General features: G+C 43.7%; 1 protein-coding gene across 3 annotated transcripts in view; it reads right to left on the reverse strand.

Moving 5' to 3' along the window:
* Positions 1-13,103, reverse strand: part of otud7a (OTU deubiquitinase 7A) — a 63,706-nt gene that overhangs the window by 38,787 nt on the left and 11,816 nt on the right. For all 3 annotated transcript variants that reach the window (XR_007381965.1, XR_007381964.1, XM_048972895.1), the window contains exon 2: positions 3,982-4,081. The gene's annotated coding sequence lies outside the window, so the exon portion shown is untranslated. The remainder of the gene's footprint in view (positions 1-3,981; positions 4,082-13,103) is intronic.

Raw genomic sequence — 13,103 nt, forward strand, 5'->3', positions numbered from 1 at the left:
TACTGGGTGCATTGAATTCATAATTCCTTCATCTCATTAAATAGCCGCATGAGGTAACGCACTCTGCGAGGAACAATGTCACGGTCAGATAAATGGGTTTTGGAGTTTGCAGTGTCATCTTTTTCAGTCATCCATCCATTTTCTGAAATGCTTTCTTTAAACTCCTCCAGCTTGAGAAAATGTTTTAGAATGTTTTGAAAGGAAATTACGGCATACCATTCGAAACAGGAGACCACTGAAGTGCAATATGGTTCCAAATCTTTTGTTTTATTTGAACTAAATTTAACTAAACTTTTGTGTTTGTGATTACATGATATTCAGATACAATACCCGTCAATAGTCTGGACACACTTACTGAACATTGTTTTTCCAACAAGATAATGACCCTAAGCACAAGTCCAGGTTATGTAAGGACTGTATTATCTTGTGAAAAAGGAATGAGATGATGTGCTGTGACAGATGATCTAACTCCCACAATTCCCTGACATAAACCCTACAGAGCTGGTGTGGGGTGAGTTAGATTGAAGAGTAAGAGAGGTAGCCAACTTGTACCCAGACCAGTGGAAACACCATTAGGACTGTTAGAGAAACATATGGAAGTTGGTTGAAAGAATGGCGAGAGTCTGCAATGCTGTTATCGACGTAAAAGGGCGCTATTTCGAAATGTCTAAAATTTGAGAACATTTTAAGATGCCGAACATTTCTTTTGGTTATTGCAGTGATTGATACATATTACTTCATTGCATCAAGGCTTTTTACTACAAGGTGAATAATATAACTAAATAGAAACAACTGAATTAAAAGCAGGTGGGTCCAGGCTTTTTTGACTGGTACTGTACATCCCACCCAGGGAGGACCCAAGCCTTGTGCCCTCTGGTGTCTGGGATAGGCTCCAGGCCCCCCCATGACCCTAACCAGGAGAAACAATTAGAATACGGATGGATGATTGATTGTTAGCTATTCCCCAGTTAGTACCTTGCAAGATCTTGGTGAAATGAAAAATAAACAATGCTTTATTTGCCACCTGCACAAGCATACTGGAACACTATTTTCGCATATACCATACCGGAACAGTATTTTCGCACATACCATACCGGAACACAATTTCCGCATATACCTTACCGGAACACAATTTTCGCATATACCTTACTGGAACACAATTTTCGCATATACCATACCGGAACCCTATTTTCGCGTATACCGTACCGGAACACAATTTTCGCATATACCGTACCGGAACACTATTTTCGCATATACCGTACCGGAACACAATTTTCGCACATACCATACCGGAACAGTATTTTCGCATACACCATACCGGAACACAATTTCTGCGTATACCATACCGGAACAGTATTTCCGCATATACCTTACCGGAACACTATTTTCGCATATATCATACCGGAACACTATTTTCGCATATACCTTACCGGAACACAATTTTCGCATATACCAACCAGAACACTATTTTCGCATATACCAACCAGAACACTATTTTTGCATATACCATACCGGAACACTATTTTCGCATATACCAACCGGAACACTATTTTCGCATATACCAACCGTAACACTATTTTCGCATACACCATACCGGAACACAATTTCCACATATACCATACTGCTTTCCTTTTTCTTAAGACATACAAGCACAGAGTCAGCCATTTATAAGGCACCTTTGGTGTAATCAGGGGGTTATGGTCTTTGCTCTAGGGTCTCACAAAAGCATCAGTCTTCCAGCCTCCAGGATTCAATCTGACAACATTCTGGTCACAAGCACTAGCCTGTGGAGTCACACGCTACCTTGCCAAATTTATATTTATCTCACACAATTTTTTTGTCCAGAGAAATATACTGTTTGCAGAAATGGGCCTTGCCAAAAGGCACCATTGGGATTCAAACCAGCAACTTTCAGTCACAGGTACAACATTCAAACCAGCTTGAAACACACACCAGCGGCACATCAGGTTTTTTAATCTCTCTTTCTAGAGCCTTGGCCATTCATAGGCATCCTAAGAAAGTACTTACTCGACACCCAGATACTGCAATTTGCTTTTCAATTTTCAGCAGTATTTGAGGTCAAGCAGGGCTCAGTTGGAGTGACCACGGCAGGCAAGATTCTGCAAGCGCTGGCTCACAATGGCTGCCATTTAAGCAGGCAGTGATTAAACGCCCCCTCCGAGCACCTGCAGGTCAACAATAAGCATCCTGTTCAATAAATAAAACCACTAAGAAGGCTACAGGGTTCCTGCTACGGGATTACCTTATAAAAATATTAACTAGATATTTTACACATCGAAGGAGGCATGATGACATTAGCCTTTAATTCAGCTGCATTGCTTTAACTCAGTCCTAACTACCTTGTTAGTAAAGGCACGGAATATATCAGGATACTTAGGCAGGACACACGGGAAAGCCTAAATTAATTTATTTATTAGTTGAACGGACTGTTAAGACATAAAATTCGGAAAGTGTATTACAGGGAGACGGTAGTTATTCGCTGATACACTCTTTTATATCTGTAGAAAATAAGCAGAAATGTTGACCCTGGTATTTGTATCCACCCCGAACGGCGACCCCCACAGTGCGACTAACTGCGGATGCTGCGCTAATCATGCAGTGATGCCGAGTAACTCAGCCAGGAGCCAGAGGGGAAACCTGCAGTGGGTCCCTGCAGCCTGCTGCTCAAATGCGCTTGGGAAGGCACACGATTAAGATCGCTTTTTGGATACGGACTTTCAAATTTACCTGTCTATTTATGTTCGTTCAAAAGACACCCAACTGTGAATTGCGTCATTTTAATGATTGTAAATCAAGCTCGTTTCCGCAATAGCTAATAGAAGCATTAGTAGGTTAATGTAAAAACGGAATAATACATGTTTAATTTTTTTAAATATTAAAATATACAAAACCAGCATTGATTTAGTTGACAGCTTGCCCAAATTGCATTTTCCCCATGGTGCGTTTGCCCTGCGGGAGGGGGGCACGTCGTCGCTCCTCCAATCCCATGAGATCAGTCCCCTTTCCATCCGACAACGTGGGAGAAAGAGCGCGCGCTGGCCGCGGACGGCGAAACACGCAGCGCTGCTTCTTTTTAAAGCCCACGGCTCATATTGCGGCGAGGGCTGCCCGCTATCCCTGCGCGACTCTCCATCTGTTGCTCTTAGCCTCCCCGCCGTAGGTGGATCGCAGCGGCCAAAGCCTGACATGTGCTGTACGAGGTATTCTGCAACCTGTGGAAACGATAGCCGGATGGAGTGCCACGATGAACTGCGAATTTTCTCCCAGGCAGGATAAACGTTTAAAGAAAAACAGACGATGGCTTTAATGGGCCAGCATGAAAAGGCAGGTCCAACAACATCCGCCTGTTCTTTTTGAGTTAGCAGATTTGCCTCCACGGGTTTGTATTTATTTTGCCAATTGTGTCTACCAAGGTCATTTCATTTTTACCAGGGGTGTAGTAAACGGGAGTGACTACATGTACCCCTCCGTTTAATTTGATTGAGATATTGCCTCCTTTAATCACCACACATTCAACTGACAGGGTTAGGTTTTGTTGGTTGAAGCTGTATCAAGTGTGAAAAAGCAGCATCATTTAATAAAAGCACATAAGGTCCTGTATTCAGAACTGCACCTGAATATAATTAAAATCAGTGTCAGTGATAATATACATTTAAAAGATTTATTGTAAGTTTTTTGCAGAAAATGCATGTACTGCAGGCTGACAGATACAGCCATTACAGACCTATAGCATGTGTTAAGTTTAAAAGTGTAAAGTATAAAACGTAAACACATTTAACCTCTTCCAGTGGTGACATACCATGTACCACAGAATCATCAGGCGTGTTTCCAAAACAGCGATGTTAAAATACTTCAGTTAATGTCTTTCTTTAAAGAAGTGTAAAAGGTCAGTCCGAGTGAGAGTGTGTAAATTGTACTGTAATGTGTGAGTAAATGGCAGCTTAAACAATCTGCACCTACCATGAGGAACTTAAGAGTGCGACTGATTTTTCCTGGCAAGCAGCCCTTGATGTCTCACTGTATCCAGAACTCTGGACGCCCAGGGCATCTGAAATCATGCCTGTAAAGATGAAGGAACAAAGAGGAGAGGAAGCCATTAGCCAAATTCCACCAACTCTAAGAAGCCCTGATCACAGACCAAATGAACAGCAGTTACAAATGTCCACCTTAACCGTGGTCTGTTTGTCTATCTGTCTGTCTGTCTGTTTATCTGTCTATCTATCTGTCTGTCTGCCCGTCTGTCTCTATCTGTCTCTCTGTCTGTCTGTCTCTACCTGTCTGTCTGTCTCTGCCTGCCTGTCAGTCTGTCGCTACCTGTCTGTCTGTCTGTCTGCCTGTCTGTCTGTCTGTCTCTACCTGTCTGTCTGTCTCTGTCTGTCTGCCTGTCTGTCTGTCTCTGTCTATCTGTCTCTCTGTCTGTCTGTCTCTACTGTCTGTCTGTCTGTCTCTACCTGTCTGTCTGTCTGCCTGCCTGTCTGTCTGCCTGCAAGGCCTCACAGCTCAGCTCGTTTCATTTAGGGTTTTCTGGATATATGAATAAATTATTAGCTGCTAGAAACAGAATGTTTCCTTGAGCAAAGGTCATGTATATATATTGATTGATGAGAAAGCACTTTAGCTTTTAAAGGTCCAGTCTGATGGCTCGAAATTTAAAGACACAGATGTTAGTTTCAGACCTGCAGCTGAACCCTTGTGACCATAAATTGATCCGGCTAACTATCACCGTAAGTGGGAGAAACCCGTCATATGGGAAAAACATCATTTAAGCAACATAACACAAATAATAATAAAATATATAATAATGGTGGTTGCATCTTAGTAATAATTCTAGCATATTTTTTACTTGAAAATTAATACAATTATTAATAAAACAGACCTACTAGCAGACTAGACAGACAGCCAGAAGGATGGATGGATGGATGGATAGATAGATAGATTGATAGACAGTATGCATCAATATTCTTTGAATATTCTATCCTCATCTGATCGGACAGGTACAGACACCTGTATTAATGGGAAGAAGCAAGCGTGACCCATTCATGATACGATGAATGTTGTGGAACCGTCTAATGTACCACGACTTCTGTAAGAAGGGGGGGCACTTTGCCACAGGCTGTCATATTAACTGGGGTCTTTACATTTGCACACGTCTCTTGTCTGTTTTTTTAAAAATATCCCTTTTCTTGAATTTCACTAGATTGTAAATTGTGGGTGTTTTTTTAGTATTATTTAGTATTATTTCCCGAGCTCTGTCAATTTTCTTTTGCCTTGACATGTCTTGACTGCCCCCCCCCCCCCCCAGTACAACAGAGACTCTTCTCATCAGCTAAATGACTGTTCACCTTTACTCTCACACATCACTGATCATAAAAAAAGAGCTAAATGTTTTCTCGGGTGTTATTTTAAGATATGCCTATATATAACTTATGTAATATATATATATATATATATATATATATATATCTTTTTATCTCTGCAATTCATTGTATATATTTTAAATATCAAGCTTGGCCCTCCAATGTTAACAGACCTCTACTGTTGTTCTTAGTGTGTAACAGTGTACAGTTCCTGTCATGGATTGGTGTCTGGTATCCAGTGGTTAACAGTGTCGTGGGGTTTCCTCTGGGTACTCCGGTTTGTCCCCCACAGTCCAAAAACATGCTGAGGTTAATTGGAGTTAATTGGAGTTGCTCAAAGGCGTGTGCGTGTGAGTGAATGGTTTGTGAATATGTCCTGTGATGGGTTGGTGCCCCATCCTAGGTTGTTCCCTGCCTTGCCCCCGTAGCCTCCAGGATAGGCTCTAGACCCCCCCCCACAACCCTGAATAGGATGAATAAGCGGTTTCAGAAAATGGATGGATGGATGGATAGATGGACTGGTACCCCATCCTGGGTGTCCCAGTGCTTTCTGGGATGGGATCACCACAAACCTGTCTTGGATGTGTGGTATGGAAGGTGGATGCATTTTAAATATCACTTGCATATTGCAGACCACTAATACCCTACAACAACACAAATACTTGTCTATAATATTAATTTGCAGTATATAATTTCAGATTCATGATGAAATTCCTTTTGAAGCTGAGACAACTATTGGAATAATGCTTGCACTTTGATCTCTGTAAGCAAAAAATATTCCAAAATTCACCTTTATTGTAATTTTTTAATCTATTCTCAGAAGTTAAGGTCCTTATTCTCTGCCAGCCAGCTCCAGTTTTAGAAACAGGAAAAGCTGGAATCAGATCGGTACCACGGTCTGTATTCTACACCTTCATTCTTAAACACTTAAGAGGTTCCAGCCTTTCTCTTGTTTCAGGAAAGGACTTTAGAGTTCACCAGCTCTGATAGTTGGAATGCCTTTTGGGCCTGTCGTGATACATGTAGGCAGCATCTCCCTGAATGTCTCTTTCTCTGGACGGCTGCCCTATCCGTGATGACGTCTGCTTGAGGTCTGGGATCTGGGGGTTATTCTTGAGTGAATGAGTCACACTGCAGATACAGGGGAGGGGGGTCACAGAGCGAATGACCTGTCTTGCTGCTACGAAAGCCACAGGTTGGTATAAACAGAGACAAATGTCAACAGCCTGATCTACACGACAGCCTGGCGGGATTTAGCTGCTGGGTGACCATTGAACTGCTTTAAATAACAGTGCTGAGCCAGTGGGCAGTTATCCCAAAAGTCCATTTTCTAAAAGTACTAGACTAAAATATTAATGAACTAAAATTGATTAAACAATACATTTGCTAGAGTTTAGTCAGAGAAGGTAACTGCAAAACAGTGATGTGCATTTTACTGGAAATGTGTTAATGATGTATCACAGAGACACTGGTGCTACTGGATTTTGTGACACACTAAGGAACGTAGCATGATCCACTGCCTTCACACAGTAACTCCTGACATGACCCCATACACACTGCCTTCAAATAGTAGCATCGGACATGACCCCATACCCACTGCCCTCTCATAGTAACATCGAACATGACCCCATACACACTGCCTTCAAATATTAACATCGAACATGACCCCATACACACTGCTCTCTCATAGTAACATTGAACAAGACCCCATACACACTGCCTTTAAATAGTAACATCGGACATGACCCCATACACACTACCTTCAAATAGTAACATCGGACATGACCCCATACCCACTGCTCTCTCATAGTAACATCGAACATGACCCCATACACACTGCCTTCAAATAGTAACATCGGACATGACCCCATAACCACTGCTCTCTGATAGTAACATCGGACATGACCCCATACACACTGCCTTCAAATAGTAACATCAGACATGACCCAATACCCACTGTCCTCTCATAGTAACATCAGACATGACTCCATACCCACTGCTCTCTCATAGTAACATCGAACATGACCCCATACCCACTGCCCTCTCATAGTAACGTCGGACATGACTCCATACCCACTGCTCTCTCATAGTAACATTGAACATGACCCCATACCCACTGCCCTCTCATAGTAACATCGAACATGACCCCATACACACTGCCTTCAAATAGCAACATCGGACATGACCCCATACCCACTGCTCATTCATAGTAACATCGAACATGACCCCATACACACTGCCTTCAATTAGTAACATCGGACGTGACCCCATACCCACTGCTCTCTCATAGTAACATCGAACATGATCCCATACACACTGCCTTCAAATAGTAACATCGGACATGACCCCATACCCATGCCCTCTCATAGTAACATCAAACATGACCCCATACCCACTGCCCTCTCATAGTAACATCGGACATGACCCAATACCCACTGTCATCTCATAGTAACATCGGACATGACTCCATACCCACTGCTCTCTCATAGTAACTTTGGATATGACCCCATACCCAATGCCTTCACACAGTAACACCTAACATGACCCCATACCCACTGCCTTCACACAGTAACACCTGACATGACCCCATAACCACTGCCCTCCCCTAGTAACATCGGGCATGACCCCCATACCCACTGCTTTCACATAATAACATCGAACATGACCCCATACCCACTGCCTTCTCATAGTAACTTTGGATATGACCCCATACCCACTGCCTTCTCATAGTAACTTTGGATATGACCCCATACCCACTGCCTTCGCACAGTAAAACCTGACATGACCCTATACCCATTGCCTTCACATAGTAACACCTGACATGATCCCATAATCACTGCCCTCTCATAATAACATCGGACATGACCCAATACCCACTGCCCTCTCATAATAACATCGGACATGACCCAATACCCACTGCCCTCTCATAATAACATCGGGCATGACCCAATACCCACTGCCCTCTCATAATAACATCGGGCATGACCCAATACCCACTGCCCTCACACAGTAACACCTGACATGACCCCATACCCACTGCTTTCACATAATAACATCGAACATGACCCAATACCCATTTATCCGCCATACCCAAATTATCATTGTGTATAAGCGCAGGGCAGAGACACTGTACTACAAGCTGCAGATGCTCTGGCTGAACTTCCCTGCCGAATTACACGCAATGCCCCCACTCGTGTTCAGTCTGGGAGCTAATTGGGTGCATCCCCCTGCACATTTAATCACATGGGAAGCAGTACAGAGACACTGCTGAGACAGAGACACTTCACAATCCAGGCCCATCCTCGTCGCCTCTCAGACTAACAACATCCCAAACCTAATGGCCGGTCACCTCAAGTAAATCCAAAAGCAAGAGACCTTGATCCGGGCTGCCAACTTTGGTCAGCTGGCTGGAGTGAGATTTTCAATCGAGCCACATATTCACATAGAGACACACGCATTTACAAGTATGAAACAGCTTTATTGCTTTGTAAATTGTCTGTAGTGGGTGCAAGCTACCCCAATGCTTTTGATGTAGCTAATTTTAGGTTTATAATGGAAAAAAATAGATTTGCCTTAAGATTTCTGGTGCAAGCGTGAGATTCTGAAAGCCTGAGTGTCACGTGAGATGCGGGGCAGTTGGCAGCCATGCTCGATGTGTTGGTGAGGAAGATATTTATATTAATAACATGGTGGAAGTTATTACTGCTTTTCCTTAATGTAGAGGTAGGGAAATCAGCTCACAGCTAAACTGACATGGCTGTTCATTGTTTGTTCCAAGTGAGAATAAATCGGATTTGATTTAATTGTGCCCAACAGTAGATGCTCTGTGTGAAAGTGGCGTTTTGTGCTCGACATGTGCAAGGCGTCTCCTCACTGGTCACTAATAACAGAAGTGAGAAGAATAGGCGAGACCAGAACAGAAAGAATGGAGGGATGACAGCGCCTGGTTTAGGAGGAAACACGCTCCGGAGACTCTGTTGGACATGCAGAAATGACGGCAGCTCTCTGGCTCTCACACAGACTAACTCGCCAGCTGTTTGGTCCTCTGAGAACAGAAACGCCTGACGAATCTGAACATGAAGACCCACCAGCGGACATCTGGCTTACTGGTGTGTGGCTCAGCAGGTTAGGGCTCTGTCTGTGATTGGAAAGTTGCCAGTTCAAATCCCATCTTCGACAGAATGGGTCACATGGCTGTTGGGCCCTTAACTGAAGGCCCATAGCCCTCCCCCCAAAAAAAGAAAATGTTCCAGTGATACAAATTACCTGGATTCCAAGCTTCGCTCTCAAGTTTATCTCGAAGGAGGGAAGATGGCAGAGGGGAAAAGAGGCCCTGCTATGTACAACGAATTCATACAGATCACTAACTTGTGGACGTCACAACACACATCTCATGAATATCTTAGGCACACGCCTGAACTGCTTATCAAACTGTGAGCGTAAGTAAACGTCCATATAGTACTGAAAAGCCGGCATCCGGACAAACGTTTCGCTCGTCATCTGAAGCCCTGCTGACGACTGATCATGCGCCACGCAATCGCAATTCCATCGCGACGTGATCGCGACAGGAATAAAAACTTCATTCTCCGTATTTCTGGTTCAACTGTTCTCAGATTTGAATCTCTACAGAAGTAATAAAACAGCCTTGAAAACATACTAACCTACCAGCTGCTAAGTTCCTGCTATACAGATTCTGCTAACTAGCAATTAGTCATAACATAGCATGTGTTCAGAGTAAAAAAAAAAAAAAAAACTATTAAAAGCTTGGAGTCCTTTGTTATCAATAATAAAGGAGCAGGTGACCCAGCAGGAAAGCAGATGATTGAATGCTACAGCACACAAGCTAAAGTGAAATGTTTGTGGACCACTGCTTTTATTAATGATGCCGATAAAACACACGGGCTATTTGTCTCAGTGCTGAAAGGTTACGAAATTCTTTTTAAAAGTTAAAGCCACTGTACATGTTCTCCATCGGCCCAAAGGCCCTCGCTCTACACTTCTGGTCCTGGAGAACTGCAATGTGAGCAGGTCATTTTTTTTTTTTTATTCTAGCTGAGTATTTAAGCATTTGATTGAGCATGTAATTATTCCTGTAACCGAACTCGTTTAGCTTTCTCACTCATTACTGAGGCTGTAAAATCGATAGACAGCGGCTCCACAAGGATAATGTGACATGCATGCAGCACCCATACGAGAATCCAAGCTGATTTCAGTGCCCCCCCCCCCCCCCCAGCTCTGGTGTTGAAGTGACAGTGCCGAGCTCCGGTGGCATAAGTGGCAAGCGGCTCTGTGAGATGCTCTGTCAGCTACCTGACGCCCCTGTTATCAGCCTCTTCGTGTCCGTTTAGCCAACGCTGTAGCTCCCTTTCAACTGCACCAGGAAGAGACAGGCAGCGACAAGCACCCCGTATATTAGCGGGTCGTCAGTTCAGCCCTTACAGAACAACCCAGGTAGGGAATTACAACCATCTGGGTGTAAACAATGAGGCTGCCGTCAGCCCCACATCATAGCTGGTGCATCAGCCAAATGCGCTGAAGGCTTCGCCTGGTCTGCAATGGCTCTCCTCAGTTTCACGCCCTACTTTTTAAGTTAGCATCCAGCCCCAGGAGGCCAGTGAAGACTCCCTTCTTTGTATTCCCCTGGCTTAATAGCCCAGCTAAAAAGAAATGAACAACAGTAGTTCACCAGAGGATTAAGGTTGCGGAGAAGGGACCCACAGCCATCTGTCTGCTGTCTTTTAGTGCAGACGCACTACTACGTGTAGGTGCTTCAGGATTCGAGACAGGCAAAAGACCACTAGCGACTGTAGCTACTGTAAGGAGGAGGTCTAGTGCACCAGGGCCGGGTGGATCTGAAACTGATGCCTCAACAATTTCCTCTCTGCAGCAGTGCTGTATGTCTTTGATACGTATAATAGCCATTTATAAATATAACATAATTTGTGATACTAAATGAGTGGCAAGGATCTGTGCGTGGGTTGCCTGCAGGTACTCTGGTTTCCTCCTGCTGTTCAAAAACATGTATTTAGGTGAATTAGTGACTTGAAATTGCCCTTAGTGTGTGTGGGAGTTTATATCCTGCAATGGACCGGCATCACATTCACGGCGCCCCCTACGTGTGTTCCGCGCTTCCTGCGGTCTCAGACTCACCGCACCCTTGTACTGGGTTAGTGATTATGGAAAACCGAAGGACAGATATTAATCGTGAGAGTTTATCAGCAGGATGAACTGCAGGGGTAGGGGCTTCAGCATGAAATCGCCAGACAAGCTGAGTATGGTCTCAGCTACCCTGTGATGAAAACTGGGAGCATGTGTTAGGATACAGTCTGCTTAGTATAGGGGGGACAGGCAGTCATGTGTGGCACCGGATCGTACATCACGAGCTAATGCAAGGCAGCCAGGCACCTGTCTCACTCTCACCTGACAGAGGCAGTGGCACAAGTCACAGGAAGCAGAGCACATGATCCAGGCAGCTGAGAGTCATGTGAGGTACCCCACAGTCAGGCTGTCTACAGTAGCTGATGGGTGCCAACTGTTCATGTCATACACTTACATTTCTTTTTTTTATTTTGCAGACGCTTTTTGTCCAATGTAACGGATCCGAAAGCACAGGCAGCCCGGAAGCAATTGGGCTTAGGGGACTTGCTCAAGGGTCCAACAGCGGCATCACTCTGTCATCCACGGGATTTGAACCAGCGACCTTCCATTCACAGCCACAGAGTCCGAACCCGAAGAGCCACACATAATCCCTTTTATACAGAAGAGTTAGTCTTCTTCACATATCAGCAGAGGGAAGGATCGTGACCATCTCTACGCGCATCACTGTCACGATGAAAAGGACAGGTGACCCTTCTGCTCACCAAAGCAGCACGGCTTCTGTGTATGTATAGCTGACAAGCTGCATTTGCTGCCTTCATGTCATTACTGTAGGCTGAGAAATTACGAGCTGTGAACATCCCCGACGTTGCCTGATCTAGACCAGCATCCAGCAATCCAACGCCATAAAAGCATCGATTTTCCTGCTCGGAATTAGCAGGCTAAATCCCTTGCCTGTCTGCTGAGTCGATATTCCCTCGATCGTACCACTCCAAAGAAGTCAATCAGTGTCACGTTGCCTTCTTTACAAAAACACATTTGTATATGGTACTTTTTAAAGTAGTTTTTCCAAAACATGAATCTGAACAATAGAATTATACAGTACACCAACTTTATGTTTAGTTTTTTCAAATAAAGCATTAAATTCAGCTTAAAGAGCAGCTGTCATATAGCAGTTAGCCTCCTGTCGTAAGATGCCTTAATTTGAGATAGCAAATGATCTATATGACCTTTCAGTTATTCCATTAAATTTTAAACCACAGAATTAAAAATATAATGAGATAAAACACAGAATATGAAAAGAATAAATTCCCCTAGTAAAATTTCAGATTTTGTCAATGAAAATCATGAAACTGCTGATTATTTTTTAAAAGCTCAAATTATATGACTAGCTCCCAAAACAGCTCTGAACCAACTGAATTTAAAGAGTCACAAGGCAGCAAGGACTCATATTATTCACTAAATCAATAGAAATCAGACATTTCCTGCTGCCGAGAGCAAAGTGAAAAACACTGGGCTGAATTTTCGGAGAAAATCATTTCAAGTCTTTAAAAGCTTGTCAGTCTGACACCCAGCTGGGTCTAAGTGAACTTAGCTCAGTTTAACTCTGATAAAAGGCAGCTGGCCTGC

This window comes from Brienomyrus brachyistius, chromosome 13 (genome assembly GCF_023856365.1).
Source record: "Brienomyrus brachyistius isolate T26 chromosome 13, BBRACH_0.4, whole genome shotgun sequence".
NCBI lineage: Eukaryota > Metazoa > Chordata > Actinopteri > Osteoglossiformes > Mormyridae > Brienomyrus > Brienomyrus brachyistius.